The following is a 16,245-nucleotide window of genomic DNA, read 5'->3' as shown; positions in this document are numbered from 1 at the left end:
ACATGAAAAGAATGTACATTCTGCTGCTGCTAGGTGAAGCATTGTATAAATTTTAATTAGATCCAGTTGGTTGATGTTGTTCAGAGTTTCTATATCTTTGCTGATTTTTTGTCTAGTTGTTCTATCAATTGTTGAGGGAAGACAGTTGAAACATCTAACTATAATTGTAGGTTTTTCTATTTCTACTTTTAGTTTTACCGATTTTTGCTTCATATATTTTGCAGCGTCATTGTTTGATGCCTACTTATTTAGGATTGCTGTGTTTTCTTTTTGGATTGACCTTTTTATTATTATATAATTTCCCTCTCTGTCCCTGTTAATTTTATTTTCTCTAAAGTTGATTTGATATTCACATAGTCTTGCTTTCCTTTAATTAGTATTTATATGATATATATATTTTCCATTCTTATACTTCCAACTTGCATCTGTTGTTATAAATGAAATGAGTTTCTTATAGACAGCATATAGTTGGGCCATAAGTTTTAATCAAATCTGCCAATCTTTGCCTTTTAACTGGTGTATTTATACCACTTACAGTGTAATTAATGACATGTTAAGGCTTAAGTCTGCCTTTTTTCCCTATTTGTGTTCTTTTTTCTTTTTTTGTTTTGAGTGTATCTTTCTAGTGTTTTTGAGTATATCTTTGTATAGTTTTTCTTAATTGGTTACTATAGGTATTACATTATATATACATACTTATTATCACAGTCACCTGGAGTCATTATTTTATAAGATTTTTTGAAGTATAGAAAACTCATTTCCCTGTATATCCCTTATCTTCTTCTATTTATAATTGTTTTAAATATTTCTTCTACATGCATTTGGAACCACGTTAGACAGTCTTATGATGTTTGCTTTAACCTTCAAACATAAATTAGAAATTTTAGGAGTAGAGGGGAAACTTGTTGAATTTACCCATATTTTGCTTACCATGCATGTTCTTTTTTCCTACCTGTTGTTTCAACGTTCCTTATCATGTCCTTTCTGTTGAGAAAACTTCCTTTAGCCAGTTTTTTAGGGGATATCTTGTAATAAATTCTCTTACCTTTTCTTCATTGGAGAGTGTCTTGATTTCCCTTTCATTACTGAAGGATATTTTTGCTGGGTATAAGATGCTGGGCCACAGTTCCTTCCTGTTGTGCCCATTTCTTCTGTCTTCTGTGGTTTCTGATGGGAAATCCTCTGTCATTTAAATTGTTTTTCCCTTAGAGATATAGCATCATTTTTCTCTGACTGATTTCAAGATATTTTCTTTGTTTTTAGTTTTCATCTTAATTATAATGTGTCTTGGTGTGGATTTCCTTAGGTTTCTCATGTTTGGGGTTATTATTTCTTGAGTCTGTAGATTCATATCTCTTGTCATATTTGCGAAGTTTTCAGCTGTTATTTCTTCAAGTACTTTTTCAGCATTGCTCTCCTTTCTCTCCATCCACAACTGTGATGACAAAAATGCTAGATCTTGTATTATAGTCCAACAGGGCCCTGAGGTTTTGGGGTTTTTATTCCCCATTCTATTTTTAATTTGTTCAGATTGGTAATTTTTATTGTTCCATCTTCCGTGTTACTGATTCTTTCTTTTGCATCTTTCATTCTATAATGGAAGATGCAAAAGAAAGAATCCACTGAGATTTTCATTTTCATTATTATGTTTTTCAGTTCTAAAATTTTCATTGATGGTACTTTATGTCGTTTATTTCTTTATCAAAACTTTCTATTTATTTTCTGAGGCTTTCTATTTTTTTAATTTTTCAAGAATGATCATAAATGCTTATTGAAGTATTTTTATCATGGCTGCTTAAAACTCTTTGTCAGACAATTCTAACATTTCTGCCATCTCAGTGTTGGCATCTATTGATTGTTTTTTTTCATTTAGTTGGAGATCTTCCTTGTAGTTGGATGACGAATGGTTTGTGATTGAAACCTGAATATTTAATATTATATTGTGAGACCTTACATCTTACTTAAATCTTCTGTTTTAATTGACTTTATTTGACACTGCTCACTCCATTGGGGAAAAGAAGGGTACCTTTTCATTACTACCAGATGGAGGTAGAAGTCCAGGTTTCCCCACTTGGTCTACATTGACAAATGAGGGGGAGGATTCTCATTTTACTGGATGAGGGTGGGGCTTCTGGCTCCCCAGGTGTCCCCTAATGCTGCAGTGTGGGTGACCTCATTTCTGTCAGGTGATAGTGAAAGTCCTAACTTCATTAAGCCTCCTTTAACACCTTGCCAGAGGGGAAAGGGAGGGGGATCTGGTTACTACCTAGTGAGGGTTCAAGTCCAGACTCCCCATGTGATCTCTCCTGCAACCATCTCAGTGAGGGTGTAGAGACACTTTAGTATGTACTTGTGAGGTCAGAATTCTATGATCCTCACTCAGCTTTTGCTAATGGGTGGGCTTGGGACCACAGTTTTGTTTTTTGGTTTTTTTTTACTGTAATAGAGTGGTTATCATCTAAAAGTATTTTTGTCTTGTTAGGCTGCTCCTTTCTAGGGATTTTTTTTGTCAACCAAAAATATAAATTGCTTATGGCCATGTGTTATGAAGGAGCTGAATATCAATGTGTAGAGTAAGGTTAAATAAGATGTTATACTGAGAAGAGAGAATATGTACACTAAAATGAATTGTAATGGAGATTGAGGCTTGGAAACTCCATTAATCCACAACTATTGTCACCAAGTACTTACATTCCTGGGATAGGAGGAGCTTGGAAAGTGCCAAAGGAATTAAGAAATCTAAGAAACCTAATCATGTAGCACAAATCATGTGAGACCAATCATTTAAACTTTTCTGATCTCTATTTTGCTCATCTAAAAACTGAGGGGGTGGGATTGGTTAATGTCAATGAGCTCTTCTAGCAATGTGATTCATTCTACAATTCTGCTAAGTGATTATACACACAAAGAGAAATTAATAATTCTTTTCTATTGAGCTCAGTGAAATTAAAAGAAACTAATATTTAGTTGGGCACATCACAATGTGTTTCAGACATTGTTCAACACTAGCCAATGACAAACTTTGTGGATACATTTTCAATCAATGTAAGTTATAAATAAAATATAAAATTGTTTAAAAATGATATAATCTGCTAGAACCAATCAAAACTTGCATGTTCGTATAACTACGTCTCTTGTCTAAAAAAACAGTATTTTATCAATTAATAAACCATTACCAATCCAATAAATCCTCGCAGACAAAGAACTAAAAATGCGACTCTGTGGAAAGGACAAATCAGATACTCTTCACGTGATAGAAAACATTCTTCAGTATCAGTAAGATATGATCCATTTAAACTACAGGCATACCTTGTTTTATTGTACTTTGCTTTATTGCACTTCAAAGATACTGCATTTTTTGCAAATTGAAGGTTTGTGGCAACCCTTCATTGAGCAAGTCTGTCACCACCATTTTTCCAACAACATTTGCTCACTTCCTGTTCCTGTGTCACATTTTGGCGATTCCCACAATATTTTAAACTTGCCACCAGCAAAAAAACTCACAACTTGCTGAAGTCTCAGATGACAGTATTTGTTAGAAATAAAGTATTTTTAAATTAGGTATGTACATTTTTTTAGACATAATGCTATTAAGACTACAGGGCAGTGTAAACATAGCTTTTATATGGACTGGGAAACAAAAATTTGTGTGACTCACTTTATTGCTATATTCACTTTATTGTGATGGTCTGGAACCAAACTCACAATACCTCTGAGATATGTCTTTACATATAGCCAAGTACTAAGTTTTTTTGTTTCTTTTAATTGGAGTATAGTTGATTTATAATGTTGTGTTCATTTCAGGTATACAGCAAAGTGAATCAGATATATGTATATATACACACACACACACATTCTTTTTCAGATTCTTTTCTCATATAGGTTATTACAGAATATTGAGTAGAGTTCCCTGCACTATACAGTAGGTCCTTGTTAGTTATCTATTTTATATATAGTAGTGTATATATGTTAATCCCAATCTCCTAATTTATCACTTCCCCCCACATTTCTCCTCTGGTAACCATAAGTTTGATTTTGAAATCTGTGATTATGTTTCTGTTTTGTAAAAATGTTCATTTCTATAATTTTTTATTAGATTCCACATATAAGTGATATCATATGATATTTGTCTTTCTCTGACTTACTTCACTTAGTATGATAACCTCTAGGTCCATCCATGAAGTGCTAAGTTTTTATGTAGCCTTAAATTTGTTACTCACTAGAAGTGTGACCTCTGACAACTCACATTTCCACCACTTCCTCAATTGTAAAATGATGGCAGTTCAGCAAGTCTATCTTAGATATCCATTTCAGTTTTAAATATTTATGATTTAATGATTCAGATTAACTTATTTGTGATTTAGTTATTTGTGGTAAAATACCAAAGTTCAAACTCCATCACTAAAAGAATGTATTATTTTCCTTTATCACAGCCATACCCAGTTGTATATACCATACTACTTCACCTTAGTGCCCTTTCCTGGCACCTTTGTTGTTAAGTCCCATGATTCTAAGCACTACAGAAAAGCCACCTAATTGTGGATTGAATACCCTAAAAAGTCAAGTAAATAATTTCAGAGAAACCCTCAACTGTACCAAGCATTTCTTTTACTTATCTACAGTGAAATGTCAAGCCACTATTAACAGATCCATAAACATGGTCACGTTTTTAATAATTAATGAAAAAAATCCTTCTCTCCATTTCAGGTCCCACTTAAACTTCCATACCACCAAATTTCTTGAACTTATTAGACTGTCATTTGGTGCTTCAGTTTCTTATACATTATCATTACATTTTTGCATTGAACATCTATTCACATTCCTTCCCTGATCTTGAAGGTCAGACACTCAGTGCCTCATAAATGCCAAATCAAATGACACTTTCTCTGTCATCACAGTTCCTTTCAGAGGCCTTGTCATTATCAACCACCAAGTGCTTTTCAGTTTCAAGATTTTCATTTTCTACCCAGCCATTACATTTTCATCCCCAGAATTCTATTCTGTCTTTTGTCTTATTTTCTTTTTCTTATTAATATTTCTAGGGGATGTCATTAAGCAATAGACTTGAATAACTATCTCTATGCTAGTCACTGCCAAATTCGTAACTCCAACTAGATTTCTTAGAACTGTGTATCTCAACTGCTTACTGGATCTTCCCTTCCGAATGTCCTATAGACCTCTCCAACACAATACACTTAAAATGAACTTCCTTTCCCAAATTAGTTCCTTCTCCTATAATTCCTTTTTTCTGTAATCTCCATCCACATATTATTTCTTTACTTTCCCCATTCTTCACTACAAACTATTTCCAGAAAACCCTTTAGATATACCATCTTAACATTTCAAATCCTACTCAATGTCTATTGCCATTCCAAAAAAGCAAAACAAGCAAATGAAAGAAAATGAACAAGCAAACAAAAAACTAAGCAGAAGTGTCCTTAGAGATATAAAGACAGTCATGATTGAATGGTGTTAGAGACTCCAGGCAAGACGAATGGGGTTCAAGGAGATACTATTCAATATTCCAGTGCTGCAGAGAGGAAAAATATGTTAATGACAGTACATTTTGCACGGGTTTTGAGGACTAGACTGTTAGTCACATTTAGAAATTAATGGCAGATTAAGAAGTAAAGCCAATAAGTGTTGACTATTCTATTTAAGGCATTTGGCTAATGGTCACAGTGTTGAGGAGACAGAGGGACATGGAATTAAGAGCACACATGTAGAATCAGCAGCAAACAGTAGGAGAAACCATCTACTAAGATAGACAAAAAGGAGGTAGACGTGTATGGCAATAATAATTAATAAATAGTAATAACTAATAACTTTAATTTTTAGAGCTTGCTTTATGTCAAGCCCTGTGCCAGATGATTTACATACACTGCCATTTAATAGTTAAAAAAAAAAAAATCCTATGTGATAGGCTTTATTGTTTACTAGATCAAAAACTTGCCTAAGTTTCCTAAGTGGTGAAAAGGAAAATAACACAAAGTTGCTTTTGGCTTCTGTTATAAACAGCGTCACATTAAAGGTAATATACTTTATCCATAATAACATAACAGATAGATTTAAAAATCCTGACTTAGAAGTAATGATACACACAGATGAACTCCAAATGAAAAAATAATGATTTACAAAGAATGCTTTCTAAATGTGAAATTCGAGGTTAGGTTTTAGGAACAGAATAGCCTAATACTTCTCACATGGTGTACTTTTAGGATGCTGCAAAAATTAAGATTAACATTTAGTCAGGGACCTGACTAGGGTGAGGCAAACAAGGGAACTAGTGCAAAATTTAAGCAAGCACTGACACTTGAGTTCATGTAAGTGCAGGTTCAGCATTTGCACTGAAGAGTGTGTATCTCCTTAAATTTTTGCCTTAGGCACTTTGCTTGCCTCACCCTAGTCCTTTGTCGAATTTAATAATATGCTCCAAAAATCTTATCAAAAATTAACGCAACATAAAAATTAGAAACACTTGCTAAGCCACCCAAAAAAATAAAATACTTAGGAATAAACCTCACCAAGGAGGTAAAAGACTTATACGCAGAGAACTATAAAACATTAATAAAGGAAATTGAAGATGATTCAAAGAAACGGAAAGATATCCCATGCTCTTGGGTTGGAAGAATTAATATTGTTAAAATAGCCATACTATTCAAAGCAATCTACAGATGAAACTCTATCCCTATCGAATTACCCATGACATTTTTCACAGAACTAGAACAAATAATCCTAAAACGTATATAGAACCATAAAAGACCCAGAATTGCCCAGGCAATCCTGAAAAAAAAGAACAAAACAGGAAGCATAACCATCCCAGACTTCAGACAATACTACAAAGCTACAGTAATCAAAAGAGCACGGTATTGGCACAAAAACAGACATATGGATCAATGGAACAGAATAGAGAGCCCAGAAATAAACCCACATACCTGCAGTCAATTAATCTTTGACAAAGGAGGCAAGAATTTAGAATGGGACAAAGACAGTCTCTTCAGCAAGTGGTGTTGGGAAAGTTGGACAGCCACATGTAAATCAATGAAGTTAGAACACACTCTCTCACCATACACAAAAATAAACTCAAAATGGCTTAAAGACTTAAACATAAGACATGACACCATAAAACTCTAGAAGAGAGCATAAGCAAAACATTCTCTGACATAAATCGTACCAACGTTTTCTTAGGTCAGTCTCCCAAAGCAATAGAAATAAAAGCAAAAATAAACAAATGGGACCTAATCAAACTTAAGCTTTTGCACAGCAAAGGGAACCATAAACAAAACGAAAAGACAGCCTACAGAATGGGAGAAAACATTTGCAAATGATGAGACCAACAGGGGCTTCATTTCCAAAATATACAAACAGCTCATACAACTCAACAACAGAAAAAAAAAACAACAACCCAACTGGAAAACTGGCAGAAGCCCTAAAGAGACATTTCACCAGAGAAGAAATACAGATGTCCAATAGGCACATGAAAAGATGCTCAACATCACTGATTATTAGAGAAATGCAAATCAAAACTACAATGAGGTAGCACCACATGCCAGTCAGAATGGCTATCATTTAAAAGTCTACAAATAACAAATACTAGAGAGGGTGTGGAGAAAAGGGAACCCTCCTACACTGTTAGTGGGAATGTAAGTTGGTACTGCCACTATGGAAAGCAGTATGGAGGTTCCTCAGAAAACTAAAAATAGAATTACCATATGATCCAGGAATCCCACTCCTGGGCATATATCCAGACAAAACTCTAATCCAAAAAGATACATGCACTTCTATGTTTATAGCAGCACTATTCACAATAGCCAAGACGTGGAAACAGCCTAAATGTCCATTGAGAGAGGAATGGATAAAGAAAATGTGGTACATATATACAATGGAATACTGCTCAACCATAAAAAAGAATGAAATAATGCCATTTGCAGCAACATGGGTGCAACTAGAGATCAAACTAAGTGAAGTAAGTCAGAATGAGAAAGGCAAATACCATATGTTATCACTTATATGTGGAATCTAAAATATGAAACAGAGGAACGTATCTATGAAACAGAAATGTAATCACGGACATAGAGACTAGATTGGTGGTTGCCAAGGAGTAGGGAGTGGGAGAGGGCTGGATTAAGGGTTTGCGATTAGCAGATGCAAATTGGTATATATAGAATGGATAAACAACAAGGTTCTACTATATAGCACAGAGAACTGTATTCAATATCCTGTGATAAACCACGATGGAAAAGAATATGAAAAAGAATGTATATGTATGTATAACTGAGTCACTTTGCTGTACAGCAGTAATTAGCACAACATGGTAAATCAACTATACTTCAATAAAAAAATGTTAAAAAGGAACTCTTGCTAAGCCATAATAATGTTATGTGCTCATAGACTAAGACCATGTTGCTTCATCATGAAATTGTATACACTATAAAGTTAATTTAAAATATTAATTAGCCATGGTGAGAATGGTTAAATAAATCAGTGTATATTGCATAGCCATTTAAGATATATTTAAGTGATTTTAATGATATTGTAAAATTAGCATGTATAATAGTAAGCAAAATAGGGAGGCTCTAAACAGAATTTATTATCTGATCCAAATTATGTAATATATACCTGCATATAGGTATATAAGTATGTGTGCATTTTTAAAAAGTCAGAAGAAAATATATCAAGATATAAGTGTTTAATTTGGGTTTGTAATCTTACTGGTTATTTAAATATTTTGCTTTATATTTTTATGTAATTCAACATTTTTTAATTAATCTTGGACTAAGAAGGAGAAAATAATTTAAAAACATATGTTTATTGACTACATACTATGTTCCAAGTGTAAAGTATTTGGGAATTAAAGATAAATAGAACATGGTCCCTGCCATCTTCAAATCCCAGTGTATAACAGAGAAAACAGATCACACACACACACCTACACACACACACAATTGGTTGTGTGTAATATAGTAGATTCCATACTATAGTGCCCAAACCCTCTATGTGATAACAAAATATTGAATAATATGCTCACTTCTTAACAAAATATTCAACTGTGTGTGCAAAGCAAATGAGTTGGATGGAATTACTAAAACCAAAGCATAGTTCACTCTTTTTTCTTGAGTCCGTTTTCCCTAGAAGCAACTAGAGGCAGTGTTCACCTCTAGAAAGTGATCAATTGATGCCTAAACTTTGATGTGTGCTTCTCTATGCAGCAATGCATTTTTGATGAAAAAGAGGGAGTAAAGGATTTAACATTTAGTTAATAATCATTGTAAAGTTATCTCTGCCCATTTAAAGGATGTAATCTTTATTCTCTTTCATTTCTATGTACATTTTAAGAGAAGTTATTGATAAATTTTGACATCTTTTGCTGAGCACAAGTTCGTATCTACATATGAACATTATATCTTTTAGGCTTTGCACGTTATATACCTTGCTAATAAACTGAAATCTGAGTGTATGCCCCCTGCTTATGCAGCAAAAGGCAATAGCAGATGTTTTAAGTTGCTATGAATTCCATTAATCCAATTAATTTATCATTGCTTTGATAGGATGATTACTCTGCTTTATTTGACCTCAGTACTAAGTTTTATAACTGACATAATATTTTGTACTTAAGTTTTTACTATTTGCCAGCAACACCTGTTATTTTACCTTACTCCACATGTACCCTCAAAAAATGGAAGGATTCTTTGTTCTGACAGTTCTTTTTATACTACTTAGTTTCCATATTTAATTATTCCTATAATTTTCAACAAATACCTGAATGTAACAGTTGAAAGTCAAGTGCTTTTCTTCTCTCTTTCTCTCTTTCTTTTTTTAGCTGCCTGTGATTATCCAAAGTGCTACTTAAAATTACATTTCATAGGCAAAACAATAGAAACATTAATATTAGTGATTGTCAAGGACTCAGGGGGAAGGAGTGATAGATGAATAGGCGAAGCACAGGACATTTTTAGACAGTGAAACTATTCTATATGTAATGGTGGATGTATTAGGTTCCTAGACCTGCCTGACAAATTACCAAAAACTGGGTGGCTTAGAACAAAAGTTTTGGAGACTGAAACTCTGAAATCAAGGTATTGGCATGGTTAGTTCCTTTGGATGGCTATGAGGGAGAATCTATTCCATGCCTCTCTCCTAGCTTCTAGTGGTTTGCTGGAAAAATTTGCATCCTTTGGCTTGTAATGCATCACCATGATCTCTGCTTCATCTTAACATGGCATCCCTGTGTGTGTCTCTGTATACTCGTTTTATAAGGAAACTAGCTTTATTGGATTAGGGCTCACCTCAGTGACCTTAGTTTACGTATCACCTCTGTAAAGACTATCTCAAATAAGGTCACATTTTGAGGTACTGGGGGGTTAGAACTCAAACATGTGCTTTGGGGTGAGACACGATTAAACGCATAATAGTGGATATGATATCATGCATTTGTCAAAACCCATGGAACTTTATAGCACAGAGTGAAACATAAGTATGCAATTTTAAATAATAATTTAGGAGGTTGAGGTCCTAGGAAAGAGTGAACACTGTGACAAGGGAATCTAATTGCATTACAAATGTATGAAACAACCTCACGGAGGAGGTAAAGCACTCCTATGGTGGAGATACTGACCTAAGTGACTTTGGAAATGAACAGAATCTGTAAGATTAAAGGTAAAAGGACCTTTACAGTACATAAGCACTGTACTCTGGTTGATGAATTTTTTCCCACAGAGATACAGGTTATCAATCTGTTACTGCCGTACATGATTCTAGAACCCAGTAAGTAAGTGCATGGTGGACGATGGGAGCCAGGTTTATCACTATTGGAGTGGGAATTTACAAATTAGCAAGGCGAAAGACACTAGGATTATTCATGGCATAATGAATTAGAGTTATCAGTTAGAACTCATGTTTAACAGAGTTAATTATGGTTAGATATAGAAATATTTATAGATATGCATCTATACATTAGTGTACAAAGATAGATTTATTTTCTTTATCAGTTGAGAGGGCCTTAAGGAAAAATCATCCCAGTAGCAATGAGCATGACTAGAACCCAGATCTTGGTTTCTAATACCATTTACTGCTAAAAGAAACCAGGGTTTCTTGTATTGTAGAAATGATTGTGGCAGGAAATATACAAGATGAGCCTCAAGCAGGAGCATCTTATAGTGCTAGAAAGTTAAGTGCTAAATAATCACATTAATGGGGACATATCAAAGGGGCACAGGAGCTAAGTGAAAGATTTGAAAAACAAAATCAAACAGTATTGGATTATAACCAGAAATATAAAATAAATATCATGATTCCATACTGAAGTGATTGAATAAATTATCAAATGGAAGAAAAAAGATAAATCCCTCATGCAGAAGAATTTCAAACAAATTATATAGAAACTTTGCCCTAAAGCAGTGGGCTGCACAAAGCATACAGTATGGAAAGGGAGAAATAAATAGTAATTTTTATGGTAGAGAAACCTGACAGTACTTCAGCCAGGTGATCAAGATCAACATCAATAGTCATAAATCATGTTGATTGTATATACCCTTGATATGATGAGATGAACATGGCATTTTATCTCTCTGACCTTCTTCCCCCAAAACCCATTAAAAAATTACATTTCACCTTGCAAGTTCAAGTTTTACTATTTCTCTAATCAATGAAAACAGTTGGAGTGCAAATATGATTTAGAATGTGTTATTGACTGTACCTCCTGTCCAGATTCATATGTTGAAGCCCTAACCCCTAATATGGTGGTATTTAGAGGTAGAGGCTTTGGGAGATAATTAGGTTTAGATGAGGTCATGAGGGTGGGACTCTCAAGATAGGATTAGTGTCCTTGTAAGCAGAGGAAGAGAGATCAGAGCTCTGTCTCTGTCTACCATGTGAGAAGGAGGCCATCTGCAAGCCAGGAAGAGAGCCCTCGCTTGGAAGTGAATCTTCCAGCACCTTGATCTTGGGCTTGATAGCTTTAAGAACCGTGAGAAATAAATGTCATTTGGTCTATGGTGTTTTGTTGTAGCAGCCTGAGCTGGCTAAGACAGGATGATTACAGAGCGCCGGTGCCGTTCTAAGCATTTTACATGTACTTTGTATTATAAAAAATCTACTCATTTAATGTTCACAGAATTCCTATGAGGTAGACTTTATTATGATCCTGTTAAGATTACCTGCCCAATGTCTCATAGAAGTTGTAGAGCTGGGTTTTGAACCCGGGCAATCTGATCTCAGAGTCATTGTGCTTAACAACTATGCAATGCTGTTTCTCAGACTGCTTGATGTTTACAACGTGTCAGAAACAAAATAATGACAATTATATACTTGGGTATGTATAAGAATTATTGGCTACTTATCAGCAGGAACAACAATGTTCCAGTGGTCTTCCAAACTCTACAATTTCTTCATTCTAAATTCAAATATGGACGTCAAAGTGCTGTTTCAGTGAATTTCTGCTACCTCTAGAGCAGGGAAAAACTAATTACATTATACTTCTTTTGAAAATGAAATTTAATTCGTTCATGACATATCCTTGTTATTCATGGATTCTATATTTGTGAATTCACCTTCTTACTGAAATTTATTTGTAACCCCAAGGTTAATACTTGAGGCACTTTCTGGGGTAAATGCTGGACATGTGCAGAGCACCTAAAAATGTACATATTTCCAGCTGAGGTCAAACATGGCAACACACTGCCTAGGCTCAGTTCTTATTCAAAGATGACCAGATGGAGACAGTAGGGGGCAGTGCAGTATACTGCAAGATGCTCCAGCTCTGGGACCAGCTGGGTGAGATTTGTATCCCAACTCTGACACCTATTAATGGGGCAGCCTCAGGAAAGTCACTTAACATTTCTGAACCTCATTTTCTCTTTTGTAAAATAAAGAAAATAGAATTTACCAAGATGAGTTGTTTTTAGGATTAATATTGTAATTTATATGTGATATGTGTGTGCATAGTGTACATATATATGTATATATATATATATACATATATATGTATTTCTCCTGGGAGCAACAGTTCAGTATTTACTAGCTCAGTGTTCCCCCCGACCTTTATAGAAAATAACTACCGGAAATAACAAGAACAAACTGGTTTTTGAGTGTCTTATATGCCAGAAACTCTGCTAGATACTAAGATGTGCACAACCTCTGACCATGAAGAAGTTACAGTCAAGTAGGAAAAGCTATTATTTTAGTAGGAGAATTTTTTTTTTTTTAGCTCAGGTCAAAGGAGATAGAATCCAGGCCCTATCTGGGACTTCTGAACCACAAGGACTATTTTACTTCTGATTTCCCACTGATGCCTGCTTAGGATTTAGATGTGGGGTTAGAGCAGTCATATCAATAATTCCAATTTTATGCTCAACATGTTAAAATAATTCTCAATCCAGTTCCCCAAAAAACCTTTGGACTGTGTCCCTTCTTTCTGTTTTATGGCTTCCAAAATTATTCAGAGCACATAGTGAAGGTGTGCTTTATACTTTTACTGACCTCAGGCACTAACTATAAGAATTTATTTTTTTTGTGGCTGAGTGCTTATGATTTTTACATTAACCATAACCCCTTCTAGCCTAGTGCACTTGCACTTCTGTTTTTAGGTACTAAATAATATAAACCATCTATTATGCCATCAAAGTTAATTTTCCTGTTATTATTTTTAATATCAGTGGATGTTACTGAAAAGTCAGAGTGTCCTATTAGTGAGCTTAAATGGCTTTTAGTTAGTTTTAGTGCTAAAATTTTTTTTAATGAACTGACACTTTATGACTACTCAACATTTAATAATATGTCAATTTCTACTCCCTGAAACTGAAACAAGTGCATTAAATTCAGATAACATATTTTCAAGTAACGTATTTATCCTGTTGCATTCCAACACAGATTTATGGTATGACACACATTTACAGACTATTAATCTACCCTGAATACAGATTAAAACATTTACAAGTTGAAACAGATAGAAAGTATGATACAGGTCAGCTCTAATCGTTCTCTTATCCCCCCTAATCACTAATATTTAAGCATCAATTTATGGAAATAATTTACTAAAAAAAAAATAACTACCCAAATCTAAAGTCTTGTCTCATCTCAGTATGTCTCCTTTGAGACTATCAGTTTTGTCATCCCATTCAGGCCAAATTTTAAACACCTCCTAATTCCAGTTTTCACGTTAGTCTAATCCTGCTAGTATAATCTCTTTTGTACGGTCTGGGGAAAGCTCTCCCTGTCCCTGGTCTAACAAAAGCTTGTTGTCTTATCCCAGCACCTTCTAAACCTTAGTCTAGTCTATCCAAATCTGTGGAATCTTACCCAACTGAAACAAACCATTAAGTTCACATGTGTCCCACCCTTTATATGACCCTGAAAAAAACCACTTTATAATCATACACTCTCATATTCTTTGTGGTGGTAAAAGTAACATATATTTTACAGCCAAAGGAGAGAAATTGTCCCACCAAAATGTAAATTTCCCAGGAATATTATTCAAGTCTATAATTTTTTGCATTATCCCTATCTATGTAAGCTCTGAAAGTTACAAGCATATATTGATAAAAAAGCAAGAAAGAGACAGAGACAGAGAGACAGACAGACTTTTTTTTCTTTTAGGAAAACCTATAGTCTGTTAAGACTGGCACATATAACCCTACATAGCCTAATAACCTGATTTTTTTCTCTTCTTCTGGACTTTCTTCTCATTCCTGAAGCCTGGCTCAAGCAGAAATTATTAAGCCACTGTTTAATGGAATGATACAAAATGTGCATATTTCATATCAACCCTAGTCATTCTGTTCTAGTCCATTTGGGTTGCCATAACAAAATAGTATAGACTAGGTGGCCTATAAACAACAGAAATTTATTTCTTACAGTTCTAAATGCTGGGAAGTCCAAGATCAAGGCACCGGCAGATTCGTGTCTGGTGAGATCCCATTTTCTGTCTTATAGACCACAGTCTTCTCTCTGTGTTCTCATATGGTAGAAGGGGCAAGGGAGCTCTCTGGGGTCTCTTTCTGAGGCCACAAATCCCATTCATGAGGGTTCAACTGAATAACTTTGCAAAGGCCCCATCTCCTAATACCATCACATCGGGCATTAAGATTTAATATATATGAGTTTGGGGGGGACACTAACAGTCTGTATAGCACATTTGTAAAAACAAGGCCAGCCCACCTAGTTGGGATGTATTCTCCGGCTTAACATAGCAACCCCATCAATATGAACCTGCAAAGTGCAGCCTTCTACAGGTGTACTACCCTCTTTTTGAGTACAAATCCAGAGTGAATCACTTTTATAAATTTTTGCCCTCTTTAGTTATGCTAGAGAGAAGTAGTTCATATATTTTTCAGTTTAGAAATAAAAATGTGCTTATTTAAAATTTCTTTTTTATATCCAGACAATGCACTGTTAGCAGATTTCCTGAATAAATATTAGGCACTTGTGTAAAAATAGAAGTTTTCCCTTTAAATACATGGATAACATACTAACATGTTTAGCAACAAAGTATTAAAGACAAGTACAGGGACTTCCCTGGTGGCGCAGTGGTTAAGAATCCGCCTGACAATGCAGGGGACACGGGTTCGATCCCTGGTCCAGGAGGATCCCACATGCCACGGAGCAACTAAGCCCTTGCGCCACAACTACTGAAGTCCACGAGCCTAGAGCCCATGCTCCACAACAAGAGAAGCCACCGCAATGAGAGGCCCACACACTGCAATGGAGAGTAGTCCCCACTCACCACAACTAGAGAAAGCCTGCACACAGCAATGAAGACCCACACAGCCATAAATAATAAATAAACAAACAAATAAATATATAAATAAATAAAGACAAGTGCAATTGAACATACTTTCCCACTAGCATTTCTACCCTTTAGGATAACTTTCTTACAGTTGAGAGGAGAATGATATTCATTTCTTTGTGCTTTAAAATTATATCTAAAATATTCACTTATACAATAGTTTTGTGATCATCCCCTGTGTATTTCAATCTTAAAACAAGTGAAACACATGTTTAAAAAGAATTCATGATTTCATCTCACCCTTTCTAACCTGTAACATAATATTTCATAAATGGCTAGGATGATGAAACACACTGCTTTAAGAAGCCATGGTATTGAAGCTCTGTTCTACTAAGGCTGAATAATTAAGGTGGGTTCCTTAAAAACCTTGACTTTAAGCAAATTCTATTTGAAAGTTTGGGACATTCCGTATCAAAAGATTAATTGTATAAATAGGTTTTGTCAGAATTACATTCTGTATTTTT

This window comes from Eubalaena glacialis, chromosome 6 (genome assembly GCF_028564815.1).
Source record: "Eubalaena glacialis isolate mEubGla1 chromosome 6, mEubGla1.1.hap2.+ XY, whole genome shotgun sequence".
Taxonomy (NCBI): Eukaryota; Metazoa; Chordata; class Mammalia; order Artiodactyla; family Balaenidae; genus Eubalaena; species Eubalaena glacialis.
The sequence above is the reverse complement of the archived record's forward strand: the minus strand, read 5'-3'. Positions refer to the sequence as shown.